We start from the raw sequence: 7650 nt of genomic DNA, 5'->3' as shown, positions 1-7650 counted from the left end.
CGGAAGAGAGGATGAAAACAAATCACAAGCAAATGAAGAGAGTGACACGGTGATTTGTTTTACCGAGGTTTGGTTCTTGCAAACCTAATCCTCGTTGAGGTGGTCACAAAGACCGGGTCTCTTTCAACCCTTTCCCTCTCTCAAACGGTCACCTAGACCGAATGAGCTTCCTTCCTTGATTTCGCGGGTCACTTAGACCCCGCAAGGACCACCGCACAATTGGTGTCTCTTGCTTTGCTTACAAGGCTTTGAGGGTAAGAATGAGAGAAAGAAGAAAGCCAACCAAGCAACAAGAGCAACAAAAGAACACAAGTCGATCTTCTCACAAGTCCTAAAAACTAGAGTTGAATTGTGGACTTTGATTTGATCGGAGGCTTTGATTTGTGTCTTGGAGTTGTTGTGTATTGCTCTTGTATTGAATGAGGAGTAGTGAATGCTTGGATGTCTTGAAGAGTGATGGTTGGGGGGTATTTATAGCCCCAACCACCAAAACAGTCGTTGGGGAGGGCTGTTGTTGATGGGCACACCGGACAGTCCGGTGCCCCAGCCACGTCACCCAACCGTTAGGGTTCTGACGGTTTCGACCGTTGGAGCTCTGGCATCTTGGGGCACCGGACAGTCTGGTGCCACACCGGACAGGCACTGTTCACTGTTCGGTGCGCCTCTGGCGCCTGCTCTGACTTCTGCCGTGAACTGTAGCTCTGTCAGGGCACTGTGCAGTCGACCGTTGCGCTGATAGCCGTTGCTCCGCTTGGTGCACCGGACAGTCCGGTGAATTATAGCGGAGTGCGCCGGGAGAAACCCGAAGCTGGGGAGTTCAGACTTTATGGTCCCTGGTGCACCGGACACTGTCTGGTGGCACATCGGACGGTCCGGTGCGCCAGACCAAGGTTCTCTTTGGTTTCTTTTGCTGATTTCTTTTGAAACCTAACTTAGATCTTTTTATTGGTTCGTGTTGAACCTTTGGCACCTGTAGAACATGTAATCTAGAGCAAACTAGTTAGTCTAATTATTTGTGTTGGCCATTTCAACCACCAAAATTATTTAGAAAAATGTTTGACCCTATTTCCCTTTCAATCTCCCCCTTTTTGGTGATTGATGCCAACACAAACCAAAGCAAATATATAAGTGCAGAATTGAACTAGTTTGCATAAGGTAAGTGCAAAGGTTGCTTGGAATTAAACCAATTTATACTTTTACTAGATATGAATGGATTGCTTTCTTTCTTTTAATTTTTTGGATCACATTTGCACCACTTGTTTTGTTTTTGCAAATTCTTTTAGAAAATCTTTTCAAAGTCTTTTTGCAAATAGTCAAAGGTACATGAATAAGATTTTGAGAAGCATTTTCAAGATTTGAAATTTTCTCCCCCTGTTTCAAATGCTTTTCCTTTGACTTAAACAAAACTCCCCCTGAATGAAATTCTCCTCTTAGTGTTTAAGAGGGTTTTAGATACTAAATTTTGAAAGTGGTTATACCAATTTGAAATATACCAAAAATAAGATACCAATTGAGAACTTCTTTTAAAAACTTTTTGAAATTGGTGGTGATGCGGTCCTTTTTGCTTTGGGCTTAATATTTCTCCCCCTTTGGCATCAGTTGCCAATAACGAAGTCTGTTGAGAGCCCTTTTTACTTTCTCCCCAATGGTACAAGTAATAAGAGTGAAGATTATACCAAAGTGGAGAGTGGTGTGGAGTGACGGCGAAGGGTACATAATACCGATAGAGTGGAGTGGAACCCTTGTCTTCGCCGAAGACTCCATTTCCCTTTCAATCTACGACTTAGCATAGGATGACACTTGAAAACACATTAGTCGTAGACATAAAAGAGATATAATAAAAGGTATTTAAATGAGCTATGTGCAAAGTATCAATCAAAGTTCCGAGAATCAAGAATGTTTAGCTCATTCCTAAGTTTGGTAAAGTTTTTCTCATCTAATGGCTTGGTAAAGATATCGGCTAATTGTTCTTTGGTGCTAACATAAGCAATATCGATATCCCCCCTTTGTTGATGATCCCTCAAAAAGTGATACCGAATGGCTATGTGCTTAGTGCGGTTGTGTTCAACGGGATTATCCGCCATGCGGATTGCACTCTCATTATCACATAGGAGAGGGACTGTGCTCAATTTGTAGCCATAGTCCCTAAGGGTTTGCCTCATCCAAAGTAATTGCGCACAACAATGGCCTGCGGCAATATACTCAGCTTTGGCTATTGAAAGAGCTACTAAGTTTTGTTTCTTTGAAGCCCAAGACACCAGGGATCTTCCCAGAAACTGACAAGTCCCTGATGTGCTCTTTCTATCAAATATACACCCTGCCCAATCAGCATCTGAATAGCCTATTAAGTCAAAGGTGGATCCCTTGGGGTACCAAAGACCAAACTTAGATGTGTGAACTAAATATTTCATTATTCTTTTCACGGATCTAAGGTGAACTTCCTTAGGATCGGCTTGGAACCTTGCACACATGCATACGGAAAGCATAATATCCGGTCGAGATGCACATAAATAGAGTAGAGATCCTATCATCGACCGGTATACCTTTTGATCTACGGATTTACCTCCAGTGTCGAGGTCAAGATGCCCATTTGTTCCCATGGGTGTCTTGATGGGCTTGGCATCCTTCATTCCAAACTTGGTAAGTATGTCTTGAATGTACTTCGTTTGGCTGATGAAGGTGCCCTCTTGGAGTTGCTTTACTTGAAATCCTAAGAAGTACTTCAACTCCCCCATCATTGACATCTCAAATTTTTGAATCATTATCCTACTAAACTCTTCACAAGTTGATTTGTTAGTAGACCCAAATATGATATCATCAACATAAATTTGGCATACAAACAAATCATTTGCAATGGTTTTACTAAAGAGTGTAGGATCGGCTTTTCCGACTTTGAAGCCATTAGTGATAAAGAAATCTCTTAGGCATTCATACCATGCTCTTGGGGCTTGCTTGAGCCCATAAAGCACCTTAGAGAGTTTATAAACGTGATTAGGGTACTCACTATCTTCAAAGCCGGGAGGTTGCTCAGCATAGACCTCTTCCTTGATTGGTCCATTGAGGACGGAACTTTTCACGTCCATTTGATAAAGCTTAAAGCCATGGTAAGTAGCATAGGCAAGTAATATGCGAATTGACTCAAGCCTAGCTACGGGTGCATAGGTTTCACCGAAATCCAAACCTTCGACTTGTGAATATCCCTTGGCCACAAGTCGGGCTTTGTTCCTTGTCACCACACCATGCTCATCTTGCTTGTTGCGGAATACCCACTTTGTTCCTACAACATTTTGGTTAGTACGTGGAACAAGATGTCATACCTCATTCCTCGTGAAGTTGTTGAGCTCCTCTTGCATTGCCAACACCCAATCCGAATTTCTTAATGCATCTTCCACCCTGTATGGCTCAATAGAAGACAAAAAAGAGTAATGTTTACAAAAATGTGCGACACGAGATCGAGCGGTTACCCCCTTATGAATATCGCCGAGGATGGAGTTCACGGGGTGATCTCTTTGTATCGCTTGGTGGACTCTTGGGTGAGGCGGTCTTGGACCCTGTCCTTCTTGATCATCTTCCTTGTCTTGATTATTGTCATCTCCCCCTTGATCATTGTCCTCCTCTTGAGGTGACTCATCTTCTTGATCTTCATTTTCATCTTCTTGAGCTTGATCCTCATCTTGGGTTGGTGGAGATGCTTGCATGGAAGATGACGGTTGATCTTGTGCATTAGAGGGCTCTTCGGATTCCTTAGGACACACATCCCCAATGGACATGTTCCTTAGCGCGACGCACAGAGCCTCTTCATCATCTAGCTCATCAAGATCAACTTGCTCCACTTGGGAGCCGTTAGTCTCATCAAACACAATGTCACAAGAAACATCAACTAGTCTAGTGGACTTGTTAAAGACTCTATATGCCCTTGTGTTTGAGTCATAACCAAGAAAAAAACCTTCTACAGCCTTAGGAGCAAATTTAGATTTTCTACCTCTTTTAACAAGAATAAAACATTTGCTACCAAAGACTCTAAAATATGAAACATTGGGATTTTTACTGGTTAGGAGTTCATAGGATGTCTTCTTGAGGATTCAGTGAAGGTAGAGCCGATTGATGGAGTAGCAAGCAGTGTTGATTGCTTCCGTCCAAAACCGGTCCGAAGTCTTGTACTCATCAAGCATGGTCCTCGCCATGTCAAGTAGAGTTCTATTCTTCCTCTCCACTACACCATTTTGTTGTGGTAGGTAGGGAGAAGAGAACTCATGCTTGATGCCCTCATCCTCAAGAAACCTTCATTTTGTGAGTTCTTGAACTCCATCCCGTTGTCGCTTCTTATCTTTTTCATTCTCAATCCGAACTCATTTTGAGCCCGTCTCAAGAATCCCTTTAAAGTTTCTTGGGTTTGAGATTTTTCTTGAAAAAAGAATACCCTAGTGAAGCGAGAACAATCATCCACAATTACAAGACAATACTTACTCCCGTTGATGCTTATGTAAGCGATCGGGCCGAATAGATCCATGTGGAGTAGTTCAAGCGGCCTGTCGGTCGTCATGATATTCTTGTGTGGATGGTGAGTACCAACTTGCTTCCCTGCTTGACATGCGCTACAAACCCTGTCTTTCTCAAAATGAACATTGGTTAGTCCCAAAATGTGTTCTCCCTTTAAAAGCTTGTGAAGATTCTTCATTCCAACATGGGCTAGTCGGCGATGCCAGAGCCAACCCATATTAGTCTTAGCAATTAAGCAAGTATCGAGTTCAGCTCTATTGAAATCAACTAAGTATAGCTGACCCTCGAGTACTCCCTTAAATGCTACTGAATCATCACTTCTTCTAAAGACAGTAACACCTATATCTGTAAAAAGACAGTTGTAACCCATTTTGTATAATTGAGAAACTAAAAGCAAGTTGTAATCTAAAGAATCTACAAGAAAAACATTGGAAATAGAATGGTTAGGTGATATAGCAATTTTACCAAGTCCTTTGACCAAACCTTGATTTCCATCCCTGAATGTGATAGCTCTTTGGGGATCATCATTTTTCTTGTAGGAGGAGAACATCCTTTTCTCCCCAGTCATGTGGTTTGTGCATCCGCTATCAATAATCCAACTTGAGCCCCCGGATGCATAAACCTATAAAACAATTTAGGCCTTGTTCTTAGGTACCCAAACGGTCTTGGGTCCTTTGACATTAGAAACAAGCACTTTGGGTACCCAAACACAAGTCTTGGAGCCCTTGTGTTTGCCCCCAACATATTTGGCAACTACTTTGCCTGATTTGTTAGTAAGCACATAAGATGCATCAAAAGTCTTAAATGAAACATTAGGCTCATTTGATGCAATAGGAGATTTCTTCTTAGGCATTTTAACATGAGTAGAATGCCTAGAACTAGATGTCTCATTTTTATACATAAAAGCATGATGAGAACTAGAATGAGACTTCCTAGAATGAATTCTCCTAATTTTATGCTCAGGATAACCAGCAGGATATAAAATGTAACCCTCGTTATCCTGTGCCATAGGAGCCTTGCCCTTAACAAAATTAGACAATCTCTTGGGGGCATTAAGTGTTGGGGGCCTTCGTCCTCCGAAGGTCCTCAAAAACATGATTTAACAATGTTTTCCAAGTGGATTATGTGAACAGGTACCTTCGGACTCAGAATTACGAACATGAAGTGCGGTCAGGACGAAGCCTGAACCAGACGAAGGACGGGCTGATTACCAAGCTCCACGAAGGATGGTGCACAGCCGAAGCTGTGCGCAGGGAAGCTTCGTCGCGATAGCAGAGAGGGGAACCGACTTAAAGATGAAAAGACTACGTGGACCTTGTCAGGTTTCCATAAGTCATTGACAAATGTAATGGACATAAATGTAATTTTACGTGGGCTGCGTCCCGCGTCTATAAATAGATGAACAGTACTCCCGTACTGTTCACGCTGACTTGGCATTTGCTTTTGCGTCACGCTTGTACTTTTTATCTTCTCTCAGGACCGAAGGTACATTTGTAATTTGAAATCATTTCTATTTTTCCATGTTAATAAAATAGAAATGATCCTATGATGATGCTTATATTATATTTCATGCTTTATATGAATCCTTCGTCATTACTTGTTATGTTTACGAAGGTATGTTTCTTATGACCTTCGTCCGAAACTCATTATTTCCCGAAGGGACATAATGCTTCGAAGGACGAAGGACTTTAACACTTAACACTTTTTATGTTGCCTTGTTCTTAATTCGAAGCATTTGAGAACAAGTCCCCAACATTGGCGCCCACCTCCGGTGAACTCACTTCCACTTCGAGTTTTTTGAACACCTTCGGAAGCTATAGACCCTCGCTATGGCACCGAAGAAAGCTTTAGCGACTGGGGCTGCAGCACTGCAACCGCTGGACCCCAACCAGGAGACCGTCTCTCTCCGGGAGGCCCGAAACCAGAAGAGGAAGGCTGTCAGCCCGACGATTCAGGAGGATGAACTAGACCAAGAGATCAGGGACATGGAGATGCTACATCAACAGGTGCAGAGGAAGAAGGAGAAGATGGCCAGGCTAGCTGAGCTGCAGAGGCAGATAGACGAAGCTTCTGAAGAAGTCCGTCACCTTACCCACGATGAGCAGAACCGAAGGCCTCAACAAAAAGACCTTCATCAGGAGGGCTTCTTCAATGAAGATGACTGGTATGATAATTTTCATCATGGAAATTTTGTTTTCGACGATGCTTCTCCTCTGTCCGCTGAGCTGCAGGCTACACCTTGGCCTTCGTCCTATAAGCCACCCCAGCTTCCCATGTTCGATGGCCATTCGGACCCGAAGCAGTTCTTGATGAGTTACGAAGCAACAGTGTCTTCGTATGGTGGCAATGCTGCAGTAATGGCAAAGTCTTTCGTTATGGCCGTCAGGAGTGTTGCTCAGACCTGGTATTCCTCCCTTCGGCCAGGAACGATCACTTCATGGCAGAAGCTGAAGGATATGTTATTGACCAGCTTTCAAGGATTTCAGACGAAGCCGGTCACTGCTCAAGCCTTGTTCCAGTGCACTCAGGATCATGAAGAATACCTTCAGGCGTATGTCAGAAGGTTCTTGCGTTTGAGGGCGCAGGCACCAACGGTGCCCAATGAAATTGTCACCGAAGCCATGATCAAGGGGCTTCGTCCTGGACCTGCTGCTCAATACTTTGCTAGGAAGCCTCCTCAGACCCTGGAGAAGCTGCTCCAAAAGATGGACGAGTACATTCGTGCTGACAATGACTTTCGCCAAAGAAGGGAGGAGGCCTTCAGATTTTCCGAAATGACCAGGGGCTTCGGAGGAAGATCCTATCCGAGGCATGTCAGGTCCATCCACAACTCCACTCAGAATGATGATAAGGGGAGTCAGCAGAACAGACCGCAGTGCTCTTCACAGGCTTCGGGGCAACAGCAAAGCTCCTTCCGACCACCAGCTCCAAGAGGCAGAGGCGCCAGGGGCTTCAGCGGAAGATTCGGGGATCAACCCAGAAGAATATTTTGCTTATTCTGTGGTGAAAACAAAGGTCATACTACCAGGATGTGTCATGTTACCATTCAGAAGCAAAAAGAGATAGCCGAAGCTGCCGCGCAACAGGCTCAGCCGAAGCAGGTCATGCACACTGCTTCGTATCATTCGCCCTACATCCCAGAATATGTGG

This window comes from Zea mays, chromosome 3 (genome assembly GCF_902167145.1).
Source record: "Zea mays cultivar B73 chromosome 3, Zm-B73-REFERENCE-NAM-5.0, whole genome shotgun sequence".
In the NCBI taxonomy this organism is placed as follows: Eukaryota; Viridiplantae; Streptophyta; class Magnoliopsida; order Poales; family Poaceae; genus Zea; species Zea mays.
This window is presented reverse-complemented; position numbering follows the sequence as displayed.